At 40.4% G+C, this 22,815-nt stretch overlaps 1 long non-coding RNA gene across 1 annotated transcript; it reads right to left on the reverse strand.

Annotated features, from left to right (window-relative positions):
- Window positions 1–10,278: 10,278 nt before the first annotated feature.
- On the reverse strand, window positions 10,279–21,890 carry LOC128143447 (uncharacterized). Its single transcript, XR_008235757.1, has 3 exons — window positions 21,792–21,890; window positions 19,142–19,328; window positions 10,279–17,849 (listed from the first exon to the last, which is right to left on the reverse strand). It is a non-coding gene; the product is annotated as an uncharacterized LOC128143447 (long non-coding RNA).
- Window positions 21,891–22,815: the final 925 nt, after the last annotated feature.

Below are 22,815 nucleotides of genomic sequence, written 5' to 3' on the forward strand. Positions count from 1 at the left end.
ATCAGATTTCCAAATCATGTAAGGATGAGACTCAATCGACTCAAAAGACCTAAAACCCACTTTGTCTTAGGACGCTTACTCACACTGCTCTTCTCTCCCATGTGTGCTCAACCAGCGAACACCATATATCACGGCTTTGTTTTTTCTCATGAGGTATTCTGAATTTTTATTTCTGCTCTGCTCTGTGTGCATTCTGCCTTATCTGTGACAGCAGTGTATGTTTGACAGTAGTAAAATGATCTTGATGGCAAGGGGTTTATTATTTGTCGGCAATACTGGTTGCAAAAGTTTTAAGCAGACTAGAGAGGGATTATGGTAACATACGTCCGTAAATTTTGGATGTTGCAGTATAAAGTTTGTAAAGACATTCAAGAGCTTGGTATTTTAAACTGCTGTGTAAATACAGAGTCTTGGTCTCAATATTGACACCACATTTTCACAAGACTTCAGGTTTTGGAGGGTCTGCTTGAAGACTTCAGAGTGTTTGGGGATGGTGAGCTGATCCTAGTGGTTTACAATGTCCACTACAAATAGTCTCCCTGGAAGAAAAGAGCTGGAAGAGCTGTTCTCCTCCAAGAAAAGGTGAAAGGCAGCATGGTGCTTGGATTTTAAGAAGGGATAATGTTCATTTCCTTGGAAGATGAGCTAATGTCCCTTTATTTGGGAGAAATTTGACATAACATAAGGAAGTTGCAGTAGGTTTTAATTTATAAGATTTCTGTAGCTTTGACTAAAACTATGACAGCTGGGTCTGTCTTTCACTGCATTTGTGTGTGTGTGTCCCCATATGGAATACATGCGTACACAAACAATATTGGCATGATGAAGCCTGACAGTGGTTAGAGTCCTGCCTGTTGCTGTAATACACATAAATGATAATAATTGCTGTATTTTATAAAAGCAGAAGTGATTTTATGAGCTTTGGCTATGTTTTCTAATTGGTACTGTAATGCAGAATGAGCACTTCTCACATTTTAAAGTCAAAATAGGCAACTTCTACATTCGGTATCTGTATTTTTCCCTGTACACAATAGATGGCACTAGTAGACCACATGATCAGGGTTTATTTTCCACGTTCAGTGTACTAGCAAGTACAATAGTTTTGTAGGTAGCTTTAGCTGTTTTTAATAGTCATCTGGAGACCCAGTTAAATGATTTTTTTATTACGCCTTTGTGGAAAACAAGTCAGATCTAAGTTTCCTTGCCATCCCTTCCTGCCTTAATCTAAGTAAATATGTTTTGCTACTGCAACATGTAGTTTCATAACAACTTCAATATTCAAATTAATTTGTCTCAATCAGAGGAGCCACTTGCTGTAGTTAGCACTGGCGCAAGCTGCAGTTCAGCTGTCGTTATTAAGCCACTTCCCTTGGGAAGTTTTTCCTACCCTATTCCAAAGAAGGTAAATTTTACTCAGTAGCTTCAATAGACTTCTGTCAGTTTGCAATGGAGCATCGGAAGACAATATAGACCTTATTTTCACGAGAAAATAATATAAAAAGAACAAGATTTTAACATTTCAAAATTGTAACCATTCTGCAACCAGAAACAGTGACGTGTCAGGTTGCAAAAAAAAATTCAAAGGCAGTTGCCGTATCTATTTAAAATCCACTTTTGTTTACATATAATGAGTCTGTTTTCAGTTATTTCCTTGCCTACCTAAACACTTGGGTAGCATTTTTTGCATGTCTTCTGTGAAGTGTAGTAATAATCCCGGCCTCTGACCATCCGTTATTTTACCTGGAATTATATAAGTTCAACATTCTTGGTCTTACATAAGCCACACTGAGCATAGATATTCCTCTAAAAACTCTCATCAGATGTTGCATGGATTTTTTAAAAAATAAATATAAAAAGTGCTTTAACGAAGTATGAATACTTTGTTATTGATAGACATCTTTGACACGGTAGAACCGTCTTACTCCACAACATGACTCCTCTCCCAACACACCCTCATAAAATTCATTCAAAGTGGAAGGTACTTTTCAAAGAAGGTTTGTCCAATGAACATGTAGTTTTTCATCATGAGATCTGCAGGAACAGGCTTTCTGTAGCCCTCCTTTTGTTAGAGATATTAGCGGCTGATGGATCTCCCTGCAAAGAGGTATCTTTCTGTCCTCTTGCACTGCATCAAATAGTCGAAACACATTAGATGGTTTTCATGGACTTTTTTCCTATTGGTTTGAATTATTCATGAGCATTTTGCTATGGCAATGGGAAGAAGGAGAGTGGCGGCAGCACGGGTTAACCTCAGTGTGGTAAGGTGGTCACAGCAGGTGTCACTCAAGTGTGCAATGATGTCACATACAGAGGCAGGTCAGTACGAGATCATCATCTGTCTGCAGTACGGGCTTTGTTTTGTGTTGTTTTGCTTGGCAAAGGGAGAAGCCATGCAAAAAGTCAATAGCTTAAAGTTAATTTTAAAGGTCTTGTGGAAGACTAGGGAAATTCTAACCAGGAAAAAAGGAAATAACACTGGTAATGAGATATAATATATGCCTTAGCTTTTATCTTTGTGCATAAACACTATTTTTTATCTTTGTTCATTTTAACTAGAATCTGGAACTATTTATTTTCTGTTTGTCTATGGGTGATGCAATTCTTGAGCAATACTACAATTCAAAGGAATTTTTTTTTTGTTCAAATCAACCAGCTTCCCCCTTAAACATCCAATGTGTAGATAGTTCAAAACCCTTGACTATGCTCCGATCAAAAGATCTGAAACAAGGGCTTATGCAGCCAGTCAGACCCCAGCATTTCTAGGCTGGCTCTGGTTTTTCTAGTAATTGTGCTAGATTTAATTCATATAGGTGACCTGGGAAAGTCAAAAACTATTATTTTGGAGTTGCCATAAATATTCTTTTATAAAATTGCTGGTCTTTTCCCCAGGATAGTTTTTTATAGTAAAATAATTTTCGGGCTTTTTTCCTTTAAAAAGTTATAAATAGAATTTTGTACAGATTTGAACTTTCTCTAGAATTACACGTAAAAACTTGTCTTTACTGCTTAGAACTGATTTTGACCATAGCTCTTGGTCTTACGCCAAAAATGTAATGTTCAAAAATTCCTCCTGATGAAATATCACTTTGTTCTTATAGACAGCTGTTTAATATGTGAAGATCCAAATTCAATAGGTGATATGAAACTTCACTTGAAGGAAAAGTGATCTTCTTACCTTTAATCAACTAAAATCAGATTACAAGCCTTTTACTGGCTTTAATTGTTAGTATTTCTTGCTCTGCCCAGCAAGTGCATATGTTGTTCACAGGGCCTGGGGATGTTTCCTGGGTAGCTTCTGGAGTCAGCAGGATAACCTCAGGGATGTATCTGGAAAATAAGTTATTTCTCTGTAAGCAGTTTGAAGGAGGCATCAAGCTCGAAGACTCTCCTCTGCTTGTTCTGCTCTTGCTCCTTAAACCCAATTTGTTTTCCTATTGAAGAAACAGAAATGGAGTGTTCAAAGCGAGGTGTTTAGACCTGAGGTATCAGAACCAATACCATAAACAGCAAAAGGGTGGAGTTTTGTTTAAGCCTCTAATAACATTTAATTCGAAATTCAGTGCAATGGCTATTGTGTGTAAAGATCGTGGCACTGTGGTAAGATCCGAGAAGTCCCCAGGTAGCTGTAACAGTCTTAGAAGCAACCAAGGAACCAGAAGCCAGACTTCAGCAAGCACTTGTTTTCTCAGAAGCGTGGAAGCTTTCCATTGGCATCGCTTCCTCTCAGTTTTGGGGGCACGGAGATGGCGTCATTTCTTATTTCTCCCTTTGTCCTCTGTCCTTTTGTGCTACCTAATTCTCAATTCACACAAATTGTGTTGGCAAATGGCTCTCCTAGCATGTTAGATTTACCATGTGGTTTCTATGATTCTGTTCCAGAAACCATCTTTCTTCATGACAGTCAACAAATTAGCCTCACTTCCCTCCTTTTTGTGGTGTCAATCTGATGTCTGGGGAATTGAAACGTATGCAGGTAGTAAGTCATGGGTGCTCTCTGACCTGACTGTCAACCAAAATCAACTCTCAACTGAGATCCTCCCTACAGCTGGCATGGCAGGGTAGCTTAAAAGTGTTTAAACCAAATATTTGGGGTACTTCTTATAGTATTATAGCAGATTTTAAAGGGTGATTGCCAGTGCTGTCAAAGGGTGAAGCTGACATTTTTTTCAGTACCCCTCCTTGCCAAACAGCTTTAAAATTTGAACATTATTATTGTATTAGTTAGCTTTCTGAATTTAAAACATGCTTACTGTTTAGGGTAGGCAATACAAAATCCCTATTGCTACTTTCCTGGAATTTCAACCAAAAGGAATGGTACAACATTATATAATCAGATTTTTTAAAAATCAACTTGCAGTTTTACATGGCATCTTGTGTCTGCTCATGGCAGCCAGAACCGAGTGTTGCCATTGAAAACAGAGAGTCATGGCAGTATATTCACTCCAAAAATACCTTCTGGTTGCAAAAATATTTAACAATGTTAGGACTAAAGAGGAGTGAGAGGAAACTAAAGAAAGACAGGGTTGGAAACCGTTCATTGCACTGTCAGATAAAAATTCAACATGGAAAAATGCACAAACACTCAAATAAAAACCAATTTCTGGAGTGAAAAAGCAGTCCTGCAGACCACTGAGTCTTATTGAGTAGGGCTTGAAGGATGAAAGGGGGTTGACTCTCAAACCACCCCGTTAAATTCAGCGAGCAGAAAGTGCTGTGCATCAAGCATTCAGGTCAGGACAGGGGACAGATAAGTCTCTCCCAGATTTCTAGAAAGAATAGAAATACTGCCTTTGTGCATACCTCTGGGTTTTGGAAAAACAGAAATCTCAGAAACCAAAATCCTAGAATATCATGGATGGGTTATTGAAACATCCTATAAATCATGGTAGCAGTTAAATGGCATGGCAAAATGGGAATTAGTGATCTCTCAATTTTCTTCAAGGGGAGCTGGAGCTGGGTCACCATCTGAAATACTAAATTATGTAACCTTATGGCAGAATCAGCAGTTCCCTGGCGCTTTTGTCAGTAACTCTCAAGACATGCAGACTCAGAAATGGGTCTGAAGTTTAAAAGCTGAGAGAACAGGTAAGAAAAAGGAGAGTCCCCATGTAAGAAAAGAGGGGAAGGGAAGGGTAGGACTACAGGAGTTTGTGTCAAAGCCTGTGGGAATGAACATGCCACTTGGAGTTGGCCTCAGTGGAAATAAAGAAAAACATAAAGAACTCTTTATTATCCTGTAATGAATATACAGTCAATTACAGCACGTTACATAGAGGGAGCACGAAGCACTTTTTTCTCCAGTTTCCAGATACTAAGGATCAATATCTTGGTAGGTTTCTTAGGAGTAAAGTTATATTGTAACTGGAGTCACAGGACCTGGAGAAGAGGTACCGGCTCACAGATTGCAGCGGATTGGTCACAGCCAGGAGGATTTCTTCCATCTGCGGATTCTCAGTGTAGAATTTGGGCTAACAGGAGATGGTGCTTGCCTGTAAAGGTCCCCATGTAGCTTCTGATGGGAAGACACCAGCTTGTTTGGCAGTCCCCCAGGGAACACAGGAGAATTCTTCGCCAGCAAAGTGACAGAACTAGGAGAGGAACAGAGCCGCTGAAATGAGACGCTGAGGAATGAGCTACACAGGAAGGATGTTTGTGGTGATCTGCTCCTGTCTCCAGTGCCATGTGGGAGACTCTGAAAAGGGTGTCACTGTGGGTGCGAGGAGGGTTTGCTTGGTTGTGTTGGGTTCTCCACTCCCGGCAGCAGCTAAGTGATAGCTGAAATACATTTCAAGGAGTCAGTGCACAAGAACCCTTCACATCACAAGATGGGAAAACAGAAACCTAAGTTCACACTCATTGCTAAAATTTAATAAAATAAAATAAAATAAAATAAAATAAAATAGGAAAGAAAAACAGTGAAATTGGAAATAAAACAGATACAGAACTCCAAACCTCTGGTGAGTCTAATGGACAAGTACTGATCTGGGGAGGAGGAAGGGGAAGAGACCTTTGCTGATGCAACTGAAAGAGCCACAGGGTAAATGACCACCCATCAAATAATATGTAATGAAGTCTTAAAATATCTGTTGACAATCGGAAGGAGGATAGAGAGTCCAGCAGAAAAGGGCAGAGATGGCTTTTCTTATATGTGTTTATACTGGGTTGCAGTATTAGGATCAATCAATCAAATGTGCTGTCATACTTCATCCAACCAAACCTATGGAATTAATTCTCATCTCCTAAATACTCTGCACAGGGGGTAGTTCTGTTAGTCTACTGCTAAACCACGGTTTAACATAAAATGTTGCTAATGTGAAGTCACTCCTTCGCATGTGTTTGTTGCTGCCCTGATAATTTATTTTTGGGCTATTATGAATTGTCAGTATTGTTTTCTTTAAACAAGGGAACGCATTATTCAGAAAGTGCCAAACAACATCATAATTATCATGAAGTCTCCTATAGAGCGTTTCCTGTTAACTTTCATAGTGTTTTGAAGAAAATTCTTTTGAAGGCTTTTATAGGCTCTTGTCCAACATATCTGGGGAGTCTGTTTTTCAACATCTAGTTTTACTCTTTAACGTTTATTTATGGCCACTTTAGTGCCTTTAACTTCCTAGGATTTTAAAATATTTTTTTAACCAACTTACTCATCTCAGATTTGCACAAATTTGAACAGAGACCAGCTGATTCACTAGTAATTAAAGTATAATCACAAAACCTGTTCTTAAAACAACTTCATTTACAGCTTGTGTTCTGCTTTCCAATGCTGTGCATGAAGAGGCACACAGAGCTAGTTTTGTTTCGGCCGTGTACAGCTACACCAGAACTGTGCAGGATACAAACATGAAGATATAGAGGCTGAAATTTACAGTAGACATTGTAAACAGGACGCGAATTCCAGCGCAAGTTCCTTTCAGGAAACTTAGCCATTTTTGTCACTTTTTTTCCCCAGTATTTTTTTACTTTGTTTTTAAACCTACTTCTTTTTAAAGGATACCAATTGGTGTCCTCTTTCCCCCACCCACTTAGCTACCACCCCTTATCAGAACTGCAATTTAAGATCCTAGAACAAACTGGAATGATTTAGGCTTATGTTATTTTCTGGCTGCTTATAAAGGTCAGAGTAGCTGGCTACTTCTTGCATCTACATTTACCGTGATAGGAGCAAACGTTTTTTGTAATGAATTCTCTTAAACTTGAAATACAAATCCAATCACGTTCTGAAACGTCCATTCCCTTGAGATCATTTCATGTTTGTGGCTGCTTTTGATTCTCCATATTGTTCATGGTGATTCTTCTGCTGGTGCAGTGTAAATTAGTTTCCCCCTGGCACTCAACTCTTCGCATAATGTGCTACTTTGCATATAGCTTATTATTTCCTAACATCTACTTCTAAACAGGGACAGTGCTGTTTCAAATAAGGCAGAAATGACTAAGCCCATCATACTACTGTCCAGGTAGCCTTAAGACAGCGTGTGTTTCTGCAGATCATATTGCAGCTGACATCTGGCATGCTGCACAGAAAGAGAGGATTCTTTGCCTAATGGTTGAAATGTTCTCAATCAGTAAATACTTAAACATAGCTGGAAATTGGCAGAATATGAGGGGTCTCCTGTTAAGTAGGACATCTGCCTGTAGGATATTCCAAAAGAAGGCCCTCGGAAGGAAAATTATGAAGTGAGAAATTGTTTGTGTTAAGGCTAAAGTGTTCAAAAAACAAGTATTGTTATTAGACCTGAATTAGCTCCTCTGATGTTACATCAAACCTTATTAGCCTTCTTTTAGCAAAGAGCTGAGGCTGTTGCTTAACTTTCTGGAACGAGCCATGAATTCCATTGTTTTTCAGAGGCTGTGGTTTGATTCCCAGAACCAAAATGAATCTGATTCTTGAGCTGGCATATACCCTTAAAACATTCCTAGATCAGGGCTCTGAAAAGAGAGGCTTTGGTTTCAAAACCTCTTCCACATTAATGGGTTCCTTATGGGTGATAATGGTGCAATTATGAGAGATGAAGAACCAGACTGAGCAGTGGGCTACGCAGCAGCAGCCGCCCCTTTCAGATTCATTGGAGAGAAGGAGTGGAGACTGGGGGTACTTAAATTTGGCCTCAGGAGGAAAAGGAGATCTCCTAACCATGCTACATGGTAGCTGCTGTGTTAAGAAGGCTGTTTATAAGAGGACTCATTCAACACCATCGAAATTCTGTGGAATCTTTCCTCTCTGCTTGGATTTGAATCACATTCTGTTCCTGTCACACTTATCTGCTCAATAGTAACTACCTTGAAGAGGCCTTCAAGAGCCATTTGCAGAAAAAAAAACCCTGCTTGCTATTTTTGGTTGACAATAACTTATAAAGCAGGTAGACAGCAGTGGTTACCGATACCACTTTTATCTACTGACTAAACACTCAGTGCACACAGGTTACTGGTGGGGCTGGTCTGTATAATTGCTGTTTCCTGTTTGTCATCACCTGTCCAGTAGTTGAATGCATTAACTAAATTTTGTCCTCAGTTCTACAAATACATACGTACTTATAGTTAAGCCTGGGTATGGTTGAATGGCTGGCCATAAATTCTGTGCACGGCTGTGAAACAACAAATGAAAATGAGCTTCTCCTGAAAAGAATTAACTATCTGTCCTATTCAATGACGTAACATTAAGGGTATCACAGAGATCAGGCTGGATGGCACCACATGCCCTGGGCTATCTACCTTGACACACTGGGTTAATTAGCAGATTACAACTGGCACTCCATTTATCATCATTTTCAATCTTTTAGCCAGAAATAGTGCTTCATGTAAAGCAAGACTGATAAAAACGTATTCATTTGCAAGAGAACCCAGAGCCAAAGCTAACATAAGTTTTGTGCTCATTTACACGCTGCCAAAAACTACAGGCTTCACAAAAGAGCTTGCTGATACCTTTATGGCAACAGCGTCAAAATGCCCAGCAGCCTTGGCAGGCTAAGTTTTTAGCATTCAAAAGGCTGCAGATGTAGAAGTCTTGGACAGCTGTCTTCATCAGTCCCGTTTTTTTGCGTATGTGACCTCATCTTTGACCTGGCTGTTGGAATAGTGTCAAAAAACATAGCTTACCTCATTAGGTAGCAATCAGAACTACCTAAATGTGATCTGGGTCATGTATCCAAATTCAACAGTAAGGACTGCTGGATGGAAGGTTTCAAAGGTATCCTGTGGATAACATCCTTTTGAATGACTGATAGTCCTCCATCAGCAGATATTTGTCTCGGTTTTCATGAAGAGGTCTCTAAATGGTTGTTTTCTCCCTTTTTTTTTGTATCAGTCCTGTATTTAAAATTATTCTATGCTAGATGGGGGCAGAAGACTAGAGAACAGATAGGCACAAATCAAGCGTTCATCAGATATGATGGCAAAACCAAACTCCTCAGACTTACGTTGTGATCATATTAGATGAGGAAAATTCTTTTATACACCTGGACCAAAGCTGCTAGATCCTGTCTTCTGGAGCTATTCCGGGCAGCAAGGCTTCAATATTCATGTGGAAGAAGCCCTTGAAGGCTGCTAAGCACATGGGCTTCAAAGCACTTGCCTTCATTTAGGAGGGCATCCCAAAGAGTACAGCTGCATTTCTCTCTCACCCAGCACATAAGCTTTCTTGCAGTCGCAGAACGGAGTACATTTGCTCTGCAGGTTCATGAGGCACAGGGTGTCACCTGTGAAAGGAGTAACTCACACCTTTCTTCAGAAAACAGATCTTCCAGTCTTACTGCACAAGGGTGGAAGGAGCAATGAAGAAATTCTCCCTGGCTATGTTACATGTAACCTAATACCATTCGGTACCAAACCTTTTGTTCTTGTAGCAATTCACAAAGAAGCAAGCAAAGATAGGTGACAAAATTTTCTTATGAAAATCTACACCCTTGGCCACCAGAATTCATTTAGACTAGAATAAAAAAAAGTACTACATTAGTATTATTATTACTTATTAAAGCCAACGAAAGTCTTCCCTGGAGATGAGGGATTTGGGGGCAATACTAATATCCTTAACAATCCATACACCAGGCTACACCTCATGAGATGAAAGAGGAAAGCTGTCTTTACAGGAATTACTCTGAGCTTTTTGAGGAACAAATGGCAACAGCCTGGGCAGGAAAGTTCATTCATTCTGAAAGAATACACCTAAAACCGAGAACTTAAAAAACAAGTATTTATTTCTTTTCTGGAGGCAGGCCAACCAAATGAAGAAAATCGAACTGTAAACTCCATGAACTTTGTATGATGCTGAGATTTGTTTATTTATAACAAAACGGAGAAAAAAGAGGCAGGAGCACCTATCTCATAACATGAACTGTAAAGTGTAAAATAAATATAAATCTAAGAAGCAGTCAGGCCCAGGAATCCAAAACAAAGTTTGTTCAAAACGTGAGCAGAGGCACAGCTGTCACAATGCTGACTTAGCATTCTTCAGGTTTCAAAGGAACGTCAAGTCCATTGGTATTTCCATATCCAAGTAAATCGATACCTAGCCATAGCTGCAGACACTGCTCTCCTTCACAGTCCTTCATCAGGGAAACAACCAGAATGGCAGTTGTCCTTGGACACACAAAAAAAAAAGCCCAAACCAAACAACACGTGAATAATTGCGCAGTGATATCGTAATTCTGCCTTTCATATAGAAGCCAAATTGGAGTTATAAGTTGTCATAATTTCAGTTACGGTTTGGAAAAGTGATTCCCAAGCAGAGTTTGTGGACCTCTAGTCATCCACAGCAATCCTCAGAACCACCAATGCTCTGGGCTCCTGGCAGGCAAAATCTGAAGGTTGACGATGGTTCATTGCTTTAACTTTTTAAATTATTACTGACTTCTTAGAATAAATTTTCTCTCAATTCTTTTTCAGAAAAACAAGTTCTTTCTGTAGTCATTTTAGGTATTACGCTGAATTTGGTCTACTGCATGTAGTTTAGGAAGTGTAGTTTTTGTCCTTACTATGTAGTTGGCTATTGCAAATTGCCTGCAGGAAATTTAGAAATAAGACAAGTTCTTCAAGGGTGACTAATGCTTTACCTGGAGAAAACAGGCTTTATTTTGCACTGTCTACAAAATTTCTTTAAAAAAATATGGGTGAAAGTTTACAGAGTACTTCCAAAATGTTAATATGCTGACAGATGAGTAAATATAAAAGCTGAAATCAAATGAGAATTTGAGTAATTCACTGTATTTGACTGGAAAGAGAATTTTCTCTCTGAATACTTGTCTTTTTCGAGTTAGAGGGCAGTGGGGTTATTTTTGGAAGGCTCGCCGGCACAAGGAGGACAGGTGGTTCTATGGCTGGCCAGCCTAACAGTGGCAGGAAGGCTGGAACCACGCAACATTTACGTTATCGTAGTTCACCAAAACAAGGTTTCAGCTGCGGTTTTAAAGAAGCAGAAACCATGACCAGCCGGCAGCAGCAGCTGATGAGAACCAGAGAAGAGGGCAGCCCGCTGTGAGACAGACGGAGGGCTACATGGGTTTATCTCCAGTGGGCTCCTCTAAAATGGTGGCCGGGACAGACACCCGTGGGCTCCCGGCTGGCGGAAAGGTTTGTGCCATTTGTGAAAGCTGAGCACGAGGGGGGACAAAATCCCAACGAGGGGCCATTGCAGTACACAATGAAGAAAAAGCCAGTCTTCTTTACTGCTGTCCTCGTCCTAACTTCGGTTCGTCACTACGATAATCTTGGCATGCAAGAGAATATTTCTCCTATAACCTCCCATTCTTGTTCCTGCTTGCTCAGTTTTCGGTGTCTTGCTGACAACGCTTAGCTTGGTTAAGTAGCACGACTCTGCTATAAATCTCAGGTACAGCTCTGTTCGCAGCAAGTTAGACCAAATGGCAGCTAAAACTCTGGCAACTCCCTGCAGCCTGCTTTTGCAGGACTCCTCCAACTTTTCCTGCCTTTGGTGGATCAAAATCAGTGGGAGGCAATTATTATTATTTTTAGCAGAAAGCAGAGTGCAGGAACCATAAACTGGCTGGAAAGGTCCGAAATGTGGAAAATCTGAAATTATACAAAGGCTTGTTTTCAGTCCCCATTTATTATCATAAAGCAGCAAAATCTGATTCTCTTCCTATCACTAAAGCTTTCTCACTGACCAGTTTGCCACATTTCTGTTGGCACCTCTCACCACAGGTGTCCTTGATCCAAGGTTTGTATCTGTGATTCAAACAGTAATGAAGGAATGCAAATATTTCAAATATTGAATTAGTTTGGATTGAATGTCATTTTTGAGCACTTTTGGATGTTTGCCTTTAAAAGAAGCAATAAAGAAGCAAAAAAAGAAAAAAAACCCCACCTTTTAAATTTAGCTTTCTGCACTAAGGTGATTAACTCTCTTCCATCCCAATCCCCCCAGTCACACTGTGTTTTTACTCTAGTATTTGTATTACCACTTTGAGAATAAGTTCCTTATGATTTTGCTTTGTGGAAAACTATGCGCCAGCTTTAAAGCTTCTACAGTAAGTTTTTATTTATGAGTCATTTGTACCAAAACCAGACACTTTTGGAACTGAATGCTGCCAAGTCAGGACATCTAAGGAAAACAAAACTGAAAATTTAACATTAAATCTTTTTAAAGTTCCTTACAATGATCTGACAGCAGAAAACCTCCTGCCTCTTGTGATATTTAGAATTTCATATTTTGTCATATATTCTCCTAACTGTATGGAAGCAGTCAGAGGTGATAATTTCTGTTTAGGTAGTATGTCTGCGCTTTTGCAACAGTTTAAGCATTATTATACTTGCCATTTTAAAACAGGTGATGCCAAGCAAATTTTTGGAGCCATCACCCTTTGGCCACACGTACACATGTGCTGACGTGGGACAAAGGTTTTCTCAGCAGGAGCTCATACTTTCTGCTCTACTCATACCTATTGGGGACCTTAACGAGCATTTATCATGCTGGTCTAAGTTGCTCTCTCTCTGTCTTGCCATGATGAGTATATGATCAGAGCAAGTGATGTCAAAGCCCCCAAAGTTCGTATCTGCAACACACAGTTACAAAGTCCTGCTTTTTCCTTGGGTCTTTGTCTCCCATGTGCACAAATCAGCTCCTACGTAGACAAGAAAAGGAATGAACGCAATGATCAGTAGAACTTTGTCATTCAGAAGTGACTTCTAGCGTGCCATTCAATCTACCCTTTTGCAAGTACAAGTCTTTTTACTGCAAGGATGCTAGGGAAGTTAATAAGCAGATGTTACAGATCTTATACTGATGATGTTAATAAAGACTAGAAAGACTGCTTTTCAAATAGGTAAAATCACGTAACATGATATTTCCTATCTGCATGTTTTAAATATGAGGCAAAGTATGGGCTCTTTTGATAATTCAGTTCCTCTTTGGTAATAAAATGCTTCTGGATTAGGTATGAATTAATCTAAAAAGCTAAGTGTGTAGAACAAATAGGAGTCTCTCCACTCCTATTTTTGAATTTAAAACAGGATTGGGATGAAAAAGAAAGCCAAAACATCTCCCAGTATAACATAAAAAGAACAAAATACATCATATCTTCATTGAGGCAATCTTAGCAGCTTTATGCAAATATTTCTGACTGACCATAAAGATTTGTAATGTTTCAAAGGGAATGTGACAAAAATCATTGTTTTAAAGTTTCATACAAATCAATTATACCTCCTTCCAAGTACTTTGAAGTCTTTCAAAATAGAAAAACTGGTTATAAAATGTTCTTTCCAGATCTTTCCATTTAATCTTTCAAACATTCACTTTGCCAGCTAAATCAAACTCACTTGCTGAACACAAAATATCTACACAAACAAAAATGAACATTTTTGCATTTGTGGAATTTAAGCTGCTGCCCCCCTAGAGCTCAAATGAATGACGCAGAGTCATCCTGGCTGTCGTTTTACTAGATTGCTTGTTTGTTTGTTTGTGTGTTTTGTTTTTAGGGAAAAACTAACTTTTAGTATCTCTGTGGTTCCACCTAACCAAGTAGAGAAAACCTGCTACCGTATGGGACATACGTCACCACTTCTGTGCTTTATTATTTGCTACTATCTTTTTTTCTCATTAGGAATCCAAGTCACTAACCATGTTCGATGGAAAAATACAAGTTTATTGAAGGCTGCAACTGAGTTTTGACTCTCAGGAAATGCAGTTCTAACTCATTTCCTCAAGTGCCTGCATATATATTTGGGGATGGCCAAGATACACAATTTATACCATTCAGGCATTCTCCAGACATTCGAAGTGGGATGCAATTTTCTCTAATCCTAGATTTGCCCATTTTTCCACTTCGCCAGCCAAAAAAAACGTGTTTAGAGGATGCGTTATAGGTGGCTGTGGCAACTGGGTATGTTTATCAGGGCATCTGTTGTGCACCTTTTTACTGCTCTGTCAGAAAACTATTTCCTTTTATTGCAATTGGAGTTTTCAGTTTTCTTTCAAGAAACCCCTCCAATATTCAGAGAGCCTTTCGGTGCGTGCTATTAGTGCCAAAAAATAAAGTTTTACCAGACCTCTTCCCAACATCTACTTTATATGCACCACTGCCTATTTTTTATTAGGTGTTATTTGGTATCTTTTCCACACTATCCCTCCTCACACAAGAAGAATGAGTCAACCCTTTTCTCTTAGTCTCTGCAGCTTATACGTATTAAAATTTCAAGCCAAAACTGGACTTTGCAACCATCATGTGTTTTTTCCCATAAGCACGCAAGCTGTAAATTGTCAGTTTTAAAGCTACCTGTGCAACAGTACAATCTGAGCCTCCTCCACAAGTGTACTGGCATTTGTGTTTTAATTTTGCAGTTATGCTCTGTATTTCCATAGGGAGCCTCCCGTTTCATAGTCTTTCCTGGAAAGTGGTGCAGGGCGTACCATTACTTTCATGGTTTTTGCATGTGGTCCTCTGAAGCCTTTAAGCTGAGGGGAGCTCAACAGAAAACATTGTGGCAGAAATGGCCAGGGAAATCCCTACCGTGGGCTCTGCGTCCCTCCAGCTCCGGCGTGTTGTGGTGCCAGGCTGGGTGCTACCAGGGGCACCGTCCCCACTCAGGACAAGGGGCAAATGGGCTAGCAAAGGTTTTACTGAAGGCTGTGAAGTTCTGGTGGGGCTGGACCTCACTGGGAGGAGAGAGATGATTGAGGAGGGCAATCACCAGTCTTGGAGCTCTTTGAGAAAACCCTCAGATCTGGTTTTCTGGCTTGACTTCAGACTTTCCTCCACACTACAAACACGCTTGGTGATCACTGGACTGTGTGCTGATCAGGGTGTTTGTCTCTGGACCCGATCCTGAACTGCAAACTCAACCTGACCTCAAACCTGTCTCATCGCTACGGACTTGCCTGGCAATCCGGACTCTCGGTCCAACTCGGATCCCGTCACCGGACCCTCTCTGCTCACCTTGCCCGGGGGCTGCGGGACTGCGGCCATGCTGGCCCGCTCTGTGCCCTGCTCATGCCTTGCCACCAGCCGCAGCTCCCGTCTCGCCCTCCCTCAAGGGAAGGGAACCTGCCCCCGCTGCTCCCCGACAAATGCTTCCCCTCTGATCTAAAGGCCAGGACACCGAAGCTTCTCAAAAATACAATTTTGTAAAAATACAGAAAAAAAGCAACTGACTTTTTCTGCCTAACTTTCTCAAGAAGACATTTTGAGTGAAACTTTTCAGAAACAAGTCATCCCAAGAAGGGCACCTGGTCTGGAACATTTCACCCCAATGGTTGAAACGTGGCAGGTCTGAAACTCTGCTCTAAGTGGCTCTGAAATTTTTCTAAATGCTTCCATGCCATTTTGCAAGAAAGGGATGCAGGGACTGAGGAGAAGAATGGAAAGAGGGGACTGGGCAAGTCAGCAAGGCATCGTGAAGGAGCTAGAGGAAGCAAAAGGAGCAGAAGGTCAGTCTTTCCTCTCCGGGAGCTCCAGTCATTCCTAGGAAAGAAACGTGAGCTGAAAATTGACTCCAACTGCTGCAACCAGCCCAGATTCACCATCACGGTGTAAGAGAGCAGGCAGGAATTTCAAGTGGCATCTTGACCAGTCGCACTCAGAGCTGACATATTTGGGGAAATATGGACAACGCTCTGGTTTAGAGAGCTAAATATTATTCCTGCTATTGCCATGGGATTGTTTATGCAAATGAATGTCATGTAGAAAGGGTTTAAAAGGAATGAAAAATATGACAGCCCGTAAGTCAAGACACTAAATTGGGTAGTTGAAGTGAAAGGGACTCTTAAGTCAGACTTCTTAACTTTTGCCTTTGTTTAAGCTCAGTGCCTGATTTAACTACGGGGAAAAGGCGGCCTTTGTTAATGATTTAATCCTTTGCCTTTCACTGGAAAAGCTTGTGCATATAACATACAAAAATCATAGAGCAACACTGAGATATACTACCACTGGTGTTTCTTATCTTTGCAGTTCACAGGTAAGTATGTCATCTTGGCAGTAAAATGGAGCTGACCGTGCTTAAAGCAGCTGTAACTTTCCCCTCCCCACATACCAGAGAACCAAAAACTGGAGACATCCCTCCTGGAAAATTAAACATTTTCAAAAATACTTACTTTTCTGTGTTCTGTTCAGCAAATTTGGGGGTTTGTTTGGGTTTTTTTTTTTCCCTTCTTTCTTCCTTTTTTCACATGCAGCACAGACCCTTTACAAAAAGAATTACAGGTGGCTTCCTGAGAGTAGTGATCCAGGAGAAGAGGAAAGGGACAGCAGCCTTAGGATGTTTTCTATTTACAAATCCTAACCAGGAGGTTTCTGTTCCCTCTCATGCAACTCTACAAAACTGTCTTGAAAACAACAGTCAAGCCACAAAATTATTCAGCTACTAGTTTTCCAACATTACTATGAAATAATTCAGATATTGCACGCCCCAGTGTTTTGGGGTTTGGGTTTTTTTTTTTCACTTGTGTTTTGTTAAAGAATGATTTTTGTAAGGCTGACCTAATGTATTTGTGATTTCCCTCTGGGACTCTTGAATGGAAGTGCTAGGGAGGAGAAAAGCTTTTATGCGGCTTTCCCTTCCCCATGTCTTCTTTGCTGATCTAGAACCATCTGATCTTGGCTTGTGCCTAAAGGCAAATAGACCGGAGCTGTAACTGCGGTGTGATGGTTTCAGTGATTTTACAGAAGAAGGTTTCATCACAATGTTCCCCCTTCTTCCCAAATCTTGAGTAACAAAAAGCCATAAACCAAAGAAAAAAACATTTCAGAGCAAGGTGAGGAGAAGCCAGGAAATGGTTTGTGATGGCAGGAATTAGGGGAACTTAGTTGAAATTAGGGATGGCAATGTGTATTGCTATCATTCCATGACTTAATGAACTTCAACAACAAGCCTGAATATTTTTAAAGGCCCTTGGGACAGCGGAAAAGAGAATTTCTGATCTCTGAAAACACCGAAGAAGTTTTACTCTTTTCTTTCCATCAAATTACCAGCTGCTATGGTTAAAAACAAATCCTGCCATCATCTATTTTGTTAATTCTTTGTTTTTTTCAGAAAAAAGAGTATAACTTGTAGACCAAAACCTTATGTAGGTCACTAAGGTTGCATAAAATACTGTGTAAATGCTGTCATAAAACCAAACAAAGCAAAATTATTCTGCCGTAAATAACATGTGGTTACCATTTGTTTACAATTTAGTCCAGCTATCAAAACAAGCTAAACATTTTGATAAACGGTTCACAGTCATTTTGTAAAGAGCACAGATTAGGGGAGGTGTATCCAACATCTGCTCTTCTAGCTGAACCTCAACTCCCTCTGCCTGGGCAATATGCAAGCTACCAGAGCCCGGGGTCAGGCTACATAGGCTAATGGTCTATGCTGCTCACTGCATTTTGCGCTGATGAGCTGATTCCAGTGAAGCCATCCTAATATTTTAAAAGAGAAGAAAGAAATGCGATGAATTCCCTCTTCATTTCATTTAATTCTTTATGAAAGAAAGGATTTATAAAGAAGAGTGGGAGTGGGGGTTGACAACATATCATTTTCTTAGTACACAAATGACTTAAAATCAGCAATTGTAATTTGTCTGGAGGATAAACACGGAAATATTTTGCACTAAAGAGCTGTTGGAAGTGATGTGCGGAGGGAGAATGTCTGGTTGCCTGTGGAGACTGAAGGGAGGCTTGCTTCAAAGCCAAGTTTCAAATATCATCTGTTTTCACTATAACACTATGTAACAAAACAAGCCCCAGTAAAATTTTCATTTAAGTGGGAGAGAATTTAATTGTTTTGCTTTTTTTCACTGTCATCTCTCCTCTAATTCAGAAAGATGTTTGAAGGAATTTTGTTTGCTTGGGTCTTGGACATAAATAAAGAATGCGCACTGCTCCGGAACAGATGAAGTGTTGCAAATTGGAAAAATGTAAACATGTTGGGAAGTTAGGAGCGTGTCTGTGAGAATGTGTACGTGTGGATGCATTTTTTGTGAAGTGTAAGAGTTTATATAACAAAAACTTTCAAAATCTAGGGATAAAGACTCTGTCCATAATAAAGTTAACTATCAACGAATGCTTTTTTCTCCCCAGTTCACTGTGTTTTCATATGTAGGCTAGAGAAAAGGAGATCAATCAAAACTACTCAGTGAAGACCGGCACTAAAGTGAATCTGCTATGCAGCCCTAAAATCAGAAATGCTGTCTATCTTCTAGCTAAGTATCAAGTGCACGTGTTATTGGAGAAAGGACATAAACTGCATCGGTGGACAATTGCTTGCAACTGATAGATACGAAATCTGGAAGGGATGAGCAAAATGACCGCTGGTCTTAAGTTTCTCTCTTGTGGCAGGGTGATACTCTGGGCACGTGATTCCTGCGTGATAAGGAGTCTCACGCAATAAGGATGCACAGTGAAAAACAGCCCAAGTATGGCATTCAAAGTTGCATGGCTAGTACCTGGACTGATTGTGTGACATTAATTGTGGCTATAGCTTGATTGTGTGTTCAGTGTGTGAGTAAAATGGTAGTTAAAGACGCCCAAGAGAGCAAACAACTAAAAGCTAACAAAAAAAAATACCGTAACCTCTTTTAAAAAAGGAAAAGGGAAGACCTCTTGGGGGAAGGTGGGGCTCATGTCTCCTGAAGTCAGGTTATTGGGGTCAGCAGAGTCCCATCGTATACAGTCTGGCAAACCCCGCTACTGACAGCGCATCCATTACTTACCACACTGCCCTAGCGAAGGCATCTGATGAAAGAATCCAGTGACAAATACTTGGGCAAGATTGAGCAATTCAGTCCCCAAGAGAGGTGAGATTAGCAACGCACCGTGCGGCAGCCAGCTGAAGCCTGACGATGGGTAGCTGTACTTTGTGCTGCTGATGGATGAGGCTCATTTTAACGCCTGGAAATCCTGTGGAGGGCAACAGCATGTAATGGAGCAAAGGGATGGATGCCCAGGGGACACAGGTCCTGGAAAAAACAGCTAGTGCAGCGTGTGCTGATATGTATGACGATATAGACACAATAATTGAAATGGAAAAAACCCATCCAGAACGGGAGAACGACAAGTTCGGTTATGCAACCCACTCTGTTTATATGGCAAAAGGAAAGTTCGTACTCCCACCTGATTTTCTGAGGACTGCCTTACACAACACTAGCACAACGTGGCCCACTTGTGAGCACAATATAAATAATTCCTGAAGAGAACTGTCCTATTGTTCCTGTCCTCTCTGCCAAAGCTTCAGTCGCCACAAAAGCATGGCATCTCTCTTCATCCAAGCTGGTCAAATTTTGAAATGTTTTCTGGTAACTGTATGCTCAGAGCAAAAAGTTCAGGGAAATGAACAGAATTTGATTTCCTAGGGAGCTTGAGTATGTGCCTGACTGGCTTTGATTTCTAAGAGGCAAGATCTACGTGTACATTTCCTATAGCATTGCCTTACGCTCGTAAAAATCTTTCGGAGACGACGGAAACACTGCTTAGGGAACCTCATATTCTAGCTGCTGGGCAGACTGGTTGCCACCGGTTATAATCTCACTGGCAATGTATCAGTGTTGTGCTGTTCTGCTGACTGACACATTGCCTGAATAAAGAAAATCCAGGAGACAAGCCTAGGATTGAGTTAAGGCTGTAACTAGAGAGGTCTAAAGGCTTGTCTGATTGGTGAGAGGGCCTAACCTTAGGGGAAAAGCATGAACGGGTACTTTATAACACGTCTATCTGACATTGATCACTTGTGGTCTAAGAAGGCTTCAGCCAGGGATGCAGCCTTTCTTCAGCTCAAATGCTATTACATCATCTCTCCCTTTTACCCAGTTACGTATTTTCATCAAACCCATAGGGACCCTGATCTTTGAGATGTCCCCCTCTCTCCCCTACCAAAATGTGACTGAAACTAGCCAATAGGTTCTGAAAGCTGAGGAAAACTAAGGACAGACACATGTACAAAGTGATGGCATTTCCATAGTAAATCAGGCTGAAACACTTTCCAGCATTAAAATATTATGCAGAAGCTATCATAGGGTCATTCTATAAAATAGAAGAGCTCAAAAGAGAGACTTGCATGGTCTTAAACTATGGTCATAGGTCAACTCAACAATGTTTGAAGAGCAAGGATGCCAGGAGGTGGGAAGAACAATAACAAAGCCTAACGTTTACAATAGAAGAGGAGGCAGACATGAAAGCTAAGTCAGAGGCAAAGAGAAGTTACAGTATGAAAAATACTAATAATCACCCCCTGCCCATGATATTTTAACTGTGTTCAGCTGCTTTGGAATTGTCTTCTCAATATATGCTTTTGTGCAGGCAGCAAGCTTTTGACATCGATTCCCTAAACCACACTGAACACATGATAAAGCATTATGAACCATTTTTCACCTAATCCATTTTTACAAAAGCACTGGCTGCTGCCTGTTTCACCCTTTGCTTTTGATGATGCCAGGCATCATGCTGGGCAAAGAAGACAATGTTGTTCAAGGTTTCTTGGAAAAAATCTCTGTTGTTATTATTTGGCAGTTCCCTAAAAGTGCTGCACTGAGGAAAAAGCAAATGCTGAAACAACTGAGAAAAAGACACTCCTTGTTTTCTCCGTTCATCCCCCTCCCTACTTCTACTCTACTCTACTTTAAAAGTAGGTGAACTGGATCCAGAAGATCAAAGCATCATCTCAGCATGTAAAAGTATTCCTTTTCAAGGAGCTGTTGGGAAGCGGTATAGAGAAATCAACACAGTAAGACGTTAATTGTGAACAGTTTAGCTCTCCGTGGGGAAGGATTCCCCATGCCCCTGAAAAATGGTGTAAACTGTGCTACAAGAAATCACTCGAGGGTTATGGAATCTGTTGGGAGCAGGGAGTCAGCTGAATGCTAGAGATCATTTGTTTGAAAGCAAAAAGGATAATCACAATTCTTAGGAGAGTTACCATTTAAAATGGGCCTTACAAGTTTTTTCCACTGTCCAATTCTTCACAGCAGGGTAATTCAAGTATGCTCAAGTTCTCACCACTACGAGTAACATACAGGGTAAGGTTTATCAAACACTTGATGGTAATCACCTATAAAAAGAACTGTTCATACAAATGTAAAAAATTACTCCCAGATCCCCTTCTTCTGGCCTGTCCTTTTCAGCACTCAGATGCATGCTCTTTCCAGTAGAACACTGGTCCTAAGCCTAGCATCCACTTCACTACAACTTGATTCCACAGACCAGGACAGAAGGCGATAATGAAGCACAAAAAGGGATTTCCAGTGTACAGGGAACAGAATGTCCTCAGACAGAGCAGACAGCTTTCAAATACAAGCTCATATACTAGAACATACAAGATCTTGATAAGCAAAAAGTATATTACCTAAATCAGAGAATACTATTATTTACCATTTCATTCATTCAGGGAGAGGGTACCAGTCTGATGCAAAAAAAATCAACTGTCTGCAAAGAGAATGTTTGTTCAGAATTTTCCTTTCCACCCATTTACCTGAAAATGGGAAATACACTGAATGAGAAAATAATCCACTTGCTTAAGGTCAAGACACTGACTTAACTTTTTAAAAAAAATCCAAATAAAACTGTTTCATGCTACATCTGTCCTCACCCAATGACCTGCATTTTAATTTATAGCCATTTAAACTTGTTTCCTCAAAATGAGTAGAAGTATGTGGAGACACATCCTATGCTAAGCTTGTTTCTGTCACTCGTTTTTTCTGTATGGCATGGGGTATGTTATTTTAACTTTCTGCTTAGTTTCCCTCATAATGCACTAGCCCATGGAACTCCCTTAAAACAATATTGTATTAGCAAAGTTAGACAGTCAAACACAAGGCAGGAATATCCAGAGCTTCCCGAATTAATGCAAACGTTTTTGGAAGCACTAACAAAGTTGTAATTTAGCACTGAACATCAATCTCTGCTCACAGCTGGAGTAAAATCTTGGTGGCAGGAAAAGGGACTGCTGGAGCACTGCAGTACTCCTCACATCTTCCGTTAAAGCATTCAGTATTGATTTTTACCAGAGACAGAACTGCAAGACTAAGCAAGCCACAGGCCTGAGCTAATGTGGCAGTTCCTGTTTTGCCCGTAAAGTGAGTGGACTGAACGGAGACACCATCGCATGAAGTATCAGGAGAATAGCCCTTTGGACACTAGTGCAGGCATTTGACCTGCTGACGTTTCAGACAACAAGTTGCCAAATTTTCTGAAGAGTAGGAAAATACACGTTCCGTTTTGCAGACAGATCCATTGTAACGCTGTAACCTCGTATCAGCTTTTCAGAGATAAAACTGGATTCCCAGAAAGCTTAAGACCATGATGAACTTCAGTTTCTTGCTATGTAACATCATGGAAAGCAAAATCGACCTGCTCACGCTCGAAGTGCTGATCTTAGTGATATTCTCTTTTCCAA

The sequence above is a fragment of the Harpia harpyja genome, chromosome 6 (assembly GCF_026419915.1).
Source record: "Harpia harpyja isolate bHarHar1 chromosome 6, bHarHar1 primary haplotype, whole genome shotgun sequence".
Classification (NCBI taxonomy): Eukaryota; Metazoa; Chordata; class Aves; order Accipitriformes; family Accipitridae; genus Harpia; species Harpia harpyja.